This window comes from Littorina saxatilis, linkage group LG12 (genome assembly GCF_037325665.1).
Source record: "Littorina saxatilis isolate snail1 linkage group LG12, US_GU_Lsax_2.0, whole genome shotgun sequence".
Classification (NCBI taxonomy): domain Eukaryota; kingdom Metazoa; phylum Mollusca; class Gastropoda; order Littorinimorpha; family Littorinidae; genus Littorina; species Littorina saxatilis.
The window spans coordinates 39,680,069-39,690,068 of record NC_090256.1 but is presented as its reverse complement, the minus strand read 5'-3'; positions in this window follow the sequence as shown (position 1 = coordinate 39,690,068).

Below are 10,000 nucleotides of genomic sequence, written 5' to 3'. Positions count from 1 at the left end.
TATGGAACAAACGGGTACTTTGACTGGCTGACATGACATTAGCTGGCAAAACCATGGCTTCAAAAAAGCAGCAGCGTCCAAGGTTCCACCTTTTTGAATTTTGCGTGACAGTTTCATGTCTCTAGAAGTCACGAATTTGTGTGTAGATCTATTTAAGAACACAGAATTGCTAAATATTTGTTTGCTGCAGTGGTACTGCATCGTTGTAGTTCACATTGACGCCACTTACACAGAGCCACGTGCTCAACGCATAATATTACAAAGTTCGTTTTTATGCAAGTAAGAAACGCCTAAATTGGACCTGTGGTCGAAGGGAAAATTGAACCACTGGTCCAAGAAACCCGGGCATTATATCATTATTATTGAAAGTTGGACCAGTGTACTACAGATGCAGTATATCATCATAACATCTGTGTGCTGAAATTGTTTAGTTGTTCTCGTGCGTGAGATGTCTTGGAATCAGCTGTTCAACATTATTTTCTTGTTGTTTCTGAAACGTAAGCCCCCAAAAAATGAGAGAGAAAATTGGACGATTAATACTTCCTTTTTGAGACAGGTCCCGCTGAGAAAAATTGGTGGTTTTTTTTCTGTTCTACATTATTCGGGGTAATGCTTTTATGTTATCTTTGAAGATTGTTTACAAATGTGTTGTCATTTGTTTTTTTACTTGGTTTTTATTATTGGTCCAACTTGCACCATCATGTGGTCCAAATTGCCCGATGTGGCGGCTAAGTTGAACTTTAATGGTGGATTTTTTATTTTCTATTTTCCTGCTTTTGAATATGTTTGTTTTTAATTCTTGCTCTGTATGCGAGTTAGTCTACCCCAAGGCTCAAGAACAGTAACAGACATTATGTCCTTATCAATATTGCAAAACAAATATTTGGCAATGTGCTTGGGTGGTTCAACTTTGCCCCCTTTACCCTATAATGTCTGCAATTAAAGTGGGATAAACAACAACTGGACAGCACATTGAATATCGTTTTACCTGTCTTGATTTGTTTCCTAGAGCTGCTAGATTATGCCATTGTTCCAACATGTTTGCATTTGAAAAGTCACAGATCTGTGTGTGTGTGTGTGTGTGTGTGTGTGTGTGTGTGTGTGTGTGTGTGTGTGTGTGTGTGTGTGTGTGTGTGTGTGTGTGTGTGTGTGGAGCGATTTCAATAAAACTACTGGACAGATCTTCGCCAAGTTAAACTATACCTTTGAATTCTTCCAGATGGTATTCCCAGATGGTTTTGGTTTTTTCATTGTTTTTAATAAATGCCTTTGATGGCGTCATATCCGGCTTTTTACAAAAATTAAGGAGACACTGTGGCGGCCTCGTTTGTCCATCAAACTCTTGACGTGAGAGCTACACTTATAATAAACTAACCAAAAGTCGTCTGTCAAGAGACTACGACAGTAAGACACACACAAAACACATACTTTTTATATGACTTAACATTATTTCTACTAGGCTGACTGTTAGCAAAGGGTAACCGACATGTCGAGAGAATGGATATCAACGTGAGCCGGCATGCTTTGAAACAAAAAAGCAATGTACTCTTACGCCTGTTTACTAACAGACAGATGCCAAAACATGCGTTAGAATAAATAGGGTACATTTCAGGACGTGCATAAGTGTGGGTATGAACCATTTCTTGTGACCTCCGATGGATTTTGTCATAGTTCATGGAAACTGTGAGACTAGCACTGGGCACACTTATGTACTTTGGAGTCAGGATAAACAATCAGCAGAACGCTAGTCTTACGCCTAAACAGAGACGTCAGATTCTGGGATGACATCGAGGCCCGGCCATCTAGAAATAGAAGAAGTGGGCTGCTTCGGAAGTCTCAGACATCCTTCTTGCTCTCCCCCATTATCCTCACACAGGACGAGACCCTTCGACGGGTGCGTTTGTTGTTGATGTCAGTGTTGTCGTCGTCGTCGTCGTTGTTGTTGTTGTTGTTGTTGTTGTTGTTGTTGTTGTTGTTGTTGTTGTTGTTGTTGTTGTTGTTGTTGTTGTATTAGCTGCTCCTGTTCGTTCAAACCAGCCAGCTTGTGACATCCCGCCGCTTAACGATTCCCACCCCCACCCCGGGTCAAAATGGTGAGGGGGTTGACTACTTGGGTGGGTGGGGGGGGGGCGCATACTGGATGTTCTCGTATGGTTCTTTGTTTGTTCGAGGAGAGGTTCAGCTGATTTGGTTCATTATTTGCGCAAGAATGTTTTTATCTTTTTATTTTGGCAGCACGCATGGCATTCCTTCTATTGTGGTGACGTGCGCACATCGTCTTTGATGTGACTGGGAAAATCGGTAGGATTTAGGTACCCCAAAAATCGGTCGGAATTAGATACCTTTACCCTATCTATCAGCAGTGAATGACGGATTGCTTTGTGGAACCAACGTCATGACTTGACGAGGGGCATAGTAGTAGTATTCTGCCATATATGTGACCCTCCACCACGGAATGAGTCGCATGTCACCTTTGCATGATTTTCATATTTTTACATTTTCCTAAAGAGTTGTTTATGCTCTATCCAGTGGTGAAAACCGTTTTAGAAAAGAGCGAAAACTGTTTGAGTTATAATCCTGTGACTAAGGTGACCCTCACACTGTTACCAGACACTCCCCGGACTTATATTAAGCCTAGCGCAGAACCGCGCGAGGTGACATGCGACTCATTTCGTGGTGGAGGGTCACATATATATATAAAAATTAAAAAAAATAGCATACTGTTCATTCGCATGTGAATAATTGTTTTTCTTTGGGTTTTTTTCCAAAGAATCTTCGAAGCTATTATTGCGATATTGTGTACGCCTTGGCAACCCTTCAAGGTCTTTCTAAGTTTCTGGTCTAGATGTACGACAGTCTCCTTAGTTACAATAAATATTTGACGGCGCGTGACCCATATGTCTGGCGAGTTCGTTCCCTTGGCACGCCTTCTTGTGTGACTGAGAGCAAAAAATGGAATGTTCGCACTTTCTAGGACATCTTAGATTCGCCTGTCAGAACCCTGTTCGTGCATTCATTAAACACAGTGCTTGTTCAGAATCCCAAAGAACAAGAATGCGATTATTTTGTAACAGAGCGCCATATTTGAAATTAAAGGGAGATGAACAACATCTGGATAGAGCATTGAATGTCGTTCTTGCCAACTTTTTGATTTGTTTCAGTTTCCAGAGCTGGGGCTGCTGGATTAAGCCATTGTTCCATCATGCATGGATTTGTAATGCCTCCTTATCTGTCTGTGTGTGTGTGTGTGTGTGTGTGTGTGTGTGTGTGTGTGTGTGTGTGTGTGTGTGTGTGTGTGTGTGTGTGTGTGTGTGTGTGTGAAGAAATTGATTTATTGAAAGAATAAATGCTTCTCCGCGTAGAAAGCAGTCAGACTTTTGATTTATGGTATGAATCTAAGTGGAGAGATCGATGTTCTTATCCCATGTAAAATCCTGAACAGATCTGAGATGGCGAGCTGAATGGTTTGCACGTGATGGACTGTGTCTTTATTTTGGGTGTGCGCCAAAAGCACACAAAATTATGTAGTTATTCGCAAAACTTTTCTACGTCCTTTCGTTAACATGCGACAAAAGACCTAAAAGAATTTCTGCGTGATACAGTTGCTTCAGTAGCCAATTGGTTTGATGTTGTTTTTAGCCGTTTCGAACCAAGCGCTGTTTGTCGTCAGAAGATCAACTGATGCAAAAGATGTTGATAACACAAAAGACGGAGAACACAAATAAGACAAAGGAAGCGAAACAGAATGATTGAAAAGTAATATGTAGACAGTCCTCTGATAATCCGCGACATTATGTGCATAAGACAATCCTTTGGAACTATCTAAACCGCCGAGAGATGTCAAAAGCAGTCGCAAAGTCGAATGTCAGCGAGAAAGTGTGTCACTTCTTACTAAGTAAGATAGGATAACCTACAACCACAAAAGATATTATATAATTGAAAGTAATGTCTGGAGGAGTCACACAGTACTTTGACTTTGTTCATTCAGTTCTTTGACTTTTTTCTTCTTACCAGTTTGTTTCAACTACGGTTAGAAAATTACATTGAGGTGAAAGATTGACTATACACATACTACTTTCTACACATAAAACAACATAAAAAATACACATTGACAACACTTCACATGTGTCTGCATGTGAGGATTGTATTGCTGTGTGATTATAAATGTATGTATGTAAAACATGTAAAACACATTGCGTATGTGTGTTTCTCCTCTTCTTCAGGAAAACTTGCTGTCATCATGCATGCTCTTCTTTCTTCTTTCTTGCAAGTACTTCTGTTAGCTACATTGTTTGAATGGGTCGCTTTGGTTGTTGTGTGTGTCTGTTGGATCGTCGAAGGGTTAGTGGAACTGTCGACTTGGTGTTGTCACAGCGTTGGGGTGTGTTGTTCACAGGTTGTGGGGTGTCTAGCCGATGCGGTTTGAAGCTGGCATCTTGTTGTTGGTCTGCCCAGGTGAGGCGTTTCTGCGTGGTGGGCAGGTCTCGCAGCTGTCTTCTGTTGCGGAGGTAGATGCCACCATTGGGTGTCCGGATGGTGTATGATCTTGGTTCAGGCCTCTTGTTGACGACAGTTGCTGGTATCCATGTGCCGTTGTTTTCTTGCATCTGAACCTTCTGGCCTTCATGGAGTGGGGGAAGGTCTCGGGCTGAACGATCGTGGTATTTCTTTTGAGTTTGTTGGCGGACTTGGAGATTCCTGTGCGCTTTCCTGTTGTATGGAGTGGGTTTGGCCAGGTGTGGGAGATTGGACTGGAGATTGAGGTCACGGGCGTTCTTGACAGGCTTAAATGCTGGTGGTGCTGCTGTCTGAATGGCGCTGTGAATGGTGATTAAATTCAGCTTTCTGCTGCTTGATAGTCCCAAAATGGCTGGACCATCACTTTCTGTGATGAAGGATTCTGCGTCATGCCATTCTGTGTCCTTAAATTTGCATTGGATCGTGATGACTCCAAACTGCTTGATGAGTGTCCCGTTGTACGCTTGTAGTACAGTGCGACGTAGTTCTGTGGCGCCTGCTGCCGGGAAACCCTCAGGGTTGAGCTGCTCGGGAAACATTCGCCGATAGATGCGGAGTGGGAGTATGTTTCCCTGTGCTCCCGTGTCAACCTTGACTTTAAGGGAAGCTGGCATTGTATACTTGATGTCCAGGCTGGCGTACAGCTCATCCCGGTTGTCGCCGTTATTTGTCTCGATGCTTGAGAAATCTAGGCATGCGATGTCAGCTGTACGTTCACCATCGCTGAGGTCTTGCACGACATTGATGTGTTTCCTGCCGCATTGCTGGTGGCCAGGTCGACTGCGTCGCCGTCCTCGGGAATTGTGTTGGTTGCCAAGACTCTGTCCAGGTCTGTCTGTGCTACCGCTGGTGCTCGAGCGGCATACCTTCTGCCAGTGGTTGGGCCTGAGGCATTTTGAGCACGTAGTCCTGTTGGCTGGGCACTGTCGAGGTGGGTGTTTCCCACCGCAATTGCTGCATGCTCTGCTGTCCTTTGCTCTGATGGCGTCGATAGTCGAGCCTGTAGCTGTCAATTCCTGCATTTGACGCATATGGTTCGCTGTAGCCTCGTGTGACTTTGCTAGTTCTAGGGCTGTAGCGAGGGTCAGGGTGCTGTCCCGAGAGAGGAGTTCACGCTGGACGGTGGAAATAGATGTCCCAGCGATAAGTCGCTCTAAAACTCTCTCATCTTCTGCGGCTTTGTCAGTATACTTGCATTTGATGGCCTTTGTTCTGCATCTTGTGCAAAAATCTTCTACCGACTCCCCTGTCCGTTGCGTCAGTCGCTGCATTTCTAGCCGATGAATGCGGACATTTTGTGGTGGTTGGAGTAGCTGCAATCTGTCCCAGATGTTTTTGGGGTCTTCGAGTTGTTCGACAGTGAGGTTCCATGTGTTGAGAAGACGTAAACCCTCACTGCCAAGCCACAACATGATGTAGTTGTGTTGCAGTTTTTTCTCAGTGTTTTTCACATGTCGCAGAGCTGCTTAAAATCTTGGAGTGATTGTGCCTTGTCATCTGATGACCAGTCCATCTTTGGGCGTGGCAATGGTGCATCAGCCATGTTGGTTGTGTGTGCGTGGTAAAATTGAGAAAGATACCACTTACCGGATTGTGCGGAGTGACGGTTATGGAGTCGATGATGTATCCGTGTACAACACTAGCATTACTGTCTGTCAGAGACACAGTCATTGGTGGTCAGGATAGTGTCCAGGATAATTATTCGGTAATCCAGTTGAAGACAGGGAAGGACACAGTTACTAATGGTTAGTCACCGTTCCAGACTCACATAGATCACAATCACAGTCACAAAGTTCCAGGTAGTACAGTTCCGATGATCAGAAGCTGTCAGTGTCACACACACAAAAGCTGGCACAGAAAACACTTGTAAGTTGTAAGATGTTCACACTTGGGCACCACCGCTGCCACCATGTAATAATATGGTGTTTGTATTCGGAGGCTATCGTAGGGTCACACTCTTCAGCCACATCAGCATAACATCACAGGGACGTAGCACACCTAATAAAAGTGGTAGGGCGGAAAAAAATGGAAGACAAAATGCTGAGACAGCTAAGGAAATATGGGGCTTACACTACCGCCCCCCCCCCCTTCCCGTCCCCTTGTAATGGTCTAAAAAAGAAAGAAAACATGATGCGATTTCGTGCCTTCTGAGCTCAGTTCCATCTAATCATCTTTCCATCCTCCACCAAACAACGGGCTGGTGAATGTATCAGTGATTATCAATCGACTTACATTTATATCTAAATTCCGATACGTTGAATGTGATGAGCACTTACTTCAAATGACTTTCGTCTTCATTATTGTCTAGTGTGTTAAAAAGCAAGGATTGACAAACTGGTTTACTTCTAAACAAGCAATTTATTGATCCGTCCAGCCATCAACATTGGCAGCCTGAGTGATGACTGAAAAATAGAGGGATTTGTCAGAATATTTTTAGCGCGTTTTCGATCCATCACAACCAGGATGCACACTTGTGTCCATTGTTCAATTCTCTCTCTACATGTTGTTTCATGTGACACTGTTAACCCCACAAGTTACTGTGTTACTCAATTGTTATGGCGTACTTACGGTTGACACACAATCACTCACCCCTCAGTCTGACCCCAGCTTCACACACAGAATATACAAAACATTTCTTACCTCCATTGTTTCTCATGGGAGCAGACGGACGAAGAAGCAATTTTCACTAAATTGGCGCCAATACTTTTATGGCCTGACGGAACTCGTCACGTGTGACGTTCTCGTCAAAATAAGACGTCATCCTATTCCAGCAGTTGACCAAGACTAACACACACACAAAAAAACCAAAAAAACCGACCTTATGCCATCGCGTGAATACTACGTGGGGTGTTCTGTTGGTAGATCTCTCTCTCTCTCTCTCTCTCTCTCTCTCTCTCTCTCTCTCTCTCTCTCTCTCTCTCTCTCTCTCTCTCTCTCTCTCTCTTCTCTCTCTCTCTCTCTCTCTCTCTCTCTCTCTTTTTTTTTTTTACGGAAAAAGTGGTCGGGCGGTCGCCCTACATGCCCTACCGGGTGCTACGTCCCTGCATCAGACGAATGTCTATCACTAAGTTTATTTATTAAAGTATAGAGCATAAGATATAAGCACAACAGAGCTGAGCACAGAGTGAAACTCATTAGCATAAGGATGCTGTGCTGGAAAAAAATTAGGGAGCACAATGTACTCTTATTCTAACTGATGATACCAGACCGTGGGAAAAGGTCTGAGAGATAACAATCAGGAGAGGCTGGGTGGTGGCACAGTTGATAGTACTACACCTCTCTCACTCTCTCTCTCTCTCTCTCTCTCTCTCTCTCTCTCTCTCTCTCTCTCTCTCTCTCTCTCTCTCTCTCTCTCTCTCTCCCTCTCTCTCTCTCTCTCTCTCTCTCTCTCTCTCTGCCATCCCCCTCCCACGCAGTTAATGCGCTCAGCGTGGGTTCGATCCTCACGTTCGGCGAGAGATTTATTTCTCGGAGTCAACTTTGTGCAGACTCTCTTCGGTGTCCGAACACCCCCGTGTGCACACATGCGCACGAAAAAGATCCCACGTTCACAGCGAAAGTCTCATGGCCCTGTCACACGACCGTTTTAACGCCTGCGTATGCCGACGTATGGGACATTTGAATAAGTATTTGAATAAGTACGCTGGCGTACGTCGAATACGTTATGGGTACGTTTTGTATACGTTAAGAGGACGCTGAAGCACGCTGGCATACGTCGTAGTACGCTGAGCACGCAGCAAAGTTTTGTGATGCACAAAACTTTGCTGCGTGCTCAGCGTACTACGACGTATGCCAGCGTGCTTCAGCGTCCTCTTAACGTATACAAAACGTACCCATAACGTATTCGACGTACGCCAGCGTACTTATTCAAATACTTATTCAAATGTCCCATACGTCGGCATACGCAGGCGTTAAAACGGTCGTGTGACAGGGCCATATGGGCTTGGAAAACACGAAGACACGCATCACGGGGGATAACCGGTCAAAGGCCGAACAGAAGCCGAAGGCCGCTCATGACCCGTGTGAAGGCAAGTTTTGTCTGTTTTCTAGGTATTGTTTTATTTATGTCGGGTATTAAGGTAAGCTACTGATTCAGCGATGACTAAATTTGTTTCTCGATGCATAAAAAGTCAGGGAGCGATTGATATTTGCCCGTAAATAGCCTTCAAAACTGAAAATGTCCGCGATCGAGCACCGGAAATGGCTGTTCGATGGGTTTTGCAAGTAGAAATGTGCTTTATTTCACCAAATCAGCTCGTAGTTGGTATGGGTACGGGATTCTAGAGGACGAAGGAGTCATAAGAGGTGCAAAGAAGTGCTATTTGGGAGTAGAATAAATCTTCCGAGACAGTAGACAAGAGAAGGTCATATTTGAGAGATGCGCGTAGGCCGATTGTCTTTCCGACAAGCGAATGATACAGCAGATTAATCATTCGTTTTGACCAGAAACCTAGTCTCTAGTTTTTATGAATGAGTTTTTTAATTAAAACAATCACGAGAACTCTCTCGCTTACCCTTAAATCTTTATCCTTGTAAAATAAAGTTATCTCTCTCTCATAGTTTCTTTTTGGCCTGTTGGCAAGTCTTCTCTCACTCGTTGAAATAATAGAAAACTGTTGATAACACATGGTACCCGGGGGGAGTGGGGGGGGGGGGGTAAGTTAGCGCGAGGGCAGCTGATGGCGGTGCCATTGGATGTCTGATTCGATCGCGGGGATGCATCGGCCGTAGTTTTTTTTTTTTTTTTTTGGGGGGGGGGGTGGCGGTGGGGGGGGGGGGTGGAGTGGCAGCAGATGTTGCCTGGAAGCGTCGTTTTGCACTCTGTGTCTCTGCCCGGGTTTGGGGAGGGGGTGGGGGTGGGGGGGTGGGGGGGTGGCTATTAACGGTTGCCCCTCCATGTCTACTCACCGGGGAGGGGGAGGGGTGTGCCACGGCAAGGAATTGTACGCCCGCTTGAAAGAAAGGGTGAGGGGGCAGCCGCGGACTCTGCCGCTGGTAACTTTGCCGGCCAGCCGACCAAAGAGGAAACTCTCCAAAGTGATGTATGGCAGCATAGTAGCACCAAAAGTAAAATTACTCATTTCATTGCATGATGTCTTATACAAGCACATGTTAAGACAAGCAATTGTAATATACCTGTGAGTCTTAGTAATATCCACATATTATACATTTACTAAAATCTCCAGAAGTTACAAATATCTGTGATAATATGAATGTAGCCTATGTGCATTTCCTGTAGCCGTTTCTGTTTGTTTTTGACTCACATGCGAAGCAAAAGTGAGTCTATGTACTCACCCGAGTCGTCCGTCCGTCCGTCCCCCCCGTCCGGAAAACTTTAACGTTGGATATTTCTTGGACACTATTCAGTGTATCAGTACCAAATTTGGCAAGATGGTGTATGATGACAAGGCCCCAAAAAACATACATAGCATCTTGACCTTGCTTCAAGGTCAAGGTCGCAGGGGCCATAAATGTTGTCTAA